The 1979-nt window shown below is 37.5% G+C and overlaps 1 protein-coding gene across 2 annotated transcripts in view; it reads right to left on the reverse strand.

Moving 5' to 3' along the window:
* LOC117206513 (CD151 antigen-like) overlaps positions 1-1299 on the reverse strand; it is a 91153-nt gene extending 89854 nt beyond the window's left edge. The window contains exon 1 of one of the 2 annotated variants that reach the window (XM_033445940.1): positions 879-1299. The gene's annotated coding sequence lies outside the window, so the exon portion shown is untranslated. The remainder of the gene's footprint in view (positions 1-878) is intronic. The other variant, XM_033445941.1, reaches the window with a different exon arrangement.
* Between the last annotated feature and the right edge of the window lie 680 nt (positions 1300-1979).

The following is a 1979-nucleotide window of genomic DNA, read 5'->3' on the forward strand; positions in this document are numbered from 1 at the left end:
CAAGTCTGTCCGCTGATTTAACGAACTCGCATCATCCGCTCTAATCGATCATACGCGACCTTTACGTACCTGCATTTCGTCGAACGTTCGAATGCTGTGTCAGTTTCGACCGAAGATCTACCGAAAATTCACGAACATCTACGAATCAACTGTACGAGAAATTACTAGACATTCATATTCCTATTCGTATCCTAGATGTAATCTAGGATATTTCGTGACACGGTCACGTTTTTCTAAAATGGTTCGTAATTTTTGGACTGCAGATGTTTACGTATTTATAGAAAATTTAAACATGCAAAAGTGCAGAGAACGTGTCTGTAATGTAAAGTTATATTTAAAATATAAACTTATATTTAAGATAGAGTAATTGACATGGTATTTAGTAAGTAAAGCAAATCTCTGCTGAAGTTTCATTTTTCGAATTATATAAAGATACGAATTTGCATAAATATCTAGTAATTTTAGTAAGAATAGTTGTAGCTGCTTCTCCATAACCTAATCGGATGAAAGTTTCCACGTTTGACATGTATACGTGACCACGACCGCGACCGCGACCACGGTCACCCTCATAAAGCACAAAAATACCAGAAGTTCGTGGAACACTACGCGCGAATCCAAACAATATTCGCAATTACGCGAGATTATTACATCCCAAAGACATAACCAAAGACAGTTACATCGAATTAATATTTTCTATAACGTAAAAGTGATATTACAAAGAATCGAATAAACGCGCCATTCGGATATAAACACGTGTCAAAACATGTCGCCATTTTTTACACTTTTTGCGTAGTAAATCCCGCGTCCTTCACTAGTAATCCGAAACTGCGTTGCGTATGAACAATCTGTTTTGAATAGAATAATAAACGTGGACTTACCGAGTGCGTCCTCGAGACGACCGCGTGCCAGCAAAAAATAAACACGAAGCGAAGATGCACTGCAAGTTTGTACAGCTTCCCGCGTGCTATGATCAAACGAAGTTGCGTAACGCGACAACTTGTTCGCACAATGCGTTGAAATACGAAAGAACACTTGATTTATCGCGTGGATACGCCAGGTAACACTGATACGTTGGCACAAAATGACGCGCGGTACGAGCAAAGACAATCCATTTGTTTTGATGAGAAGATGCGAAACGAAGTGAACTCGCACGAAGGTTAGAAAAGAGAAGCGCAACAATCACCTTCCACTACGACGGCTGGAGCGCGACTGACTGGCCGTGCCGGCTAGCTTACCGCTACGCTACGCACACGGCCTCGAGTTTCGAATTACGCGCGGCTTAACGACTCTACATTCTGCATCTGTCAGTCTTACCGCTCCGAGATGAATACATGGTTATTACGTGGTCATTTTGGAACTGACGTTTTACGCATGAAATACTGTAGCTCACAAAAGTATTCAAACACTTAATTTTTATATACATTATAATCTTGTCCTAGCTCTCTCTAGGTATTAAAACGCACTCTGACTTTGTACAATATACGATAGATCGCGGGTTTTTACGCATTTATGACAAATTTGAGGATGCAAAAACGCACAGAATGTATATGATATGCAAAAACATATAAATAAATCCAGAATTTAGTATTCATTGTATTATTTAGTGAAGCAATTATCTACCTAGGTTTCATTTTTTATCTGAATTTAAAAGCTGGTTGAAGCAACGATCGGCAAACGCAATGAACAAACGAGAAATATTTGATAACTTTTTAGCGATCTTCAACATACATGTATAATTTATACCAAAAACCTTATTAAATATTGTGGTCAATATAACAAATAATTGACTGTTGAAATACTGTAGTGACCTCTGCGAAATGTATGTTTCCGATAATAAGTAATATCTTATAAGGATTTTATCAACGTATCTAACCGCGGTTGTCGTCGTGTTTCATTATAAGGCTAATGAAATTTTTAAATATTTTAAATAACACATACAGTGTATACATGAAAGCTTTCTATGATAAATGTTCAAACAC

The sequence above is a fragment of the Bombus bifarius genome, unplaced genomic scaffold, assembly GCF_011952205.1.
Source record: "Bombus bifarius isolate JDL3187 unplaced genomic scaffold, Bbif_JDL3187 scf7180000008008, whole genome shotgun sequence".
NCBI lineage: Eukaryota > Metazoa > Arthropoda > Insecta > Hymenoptera > Apidae > Bombus > Bombus bifarius.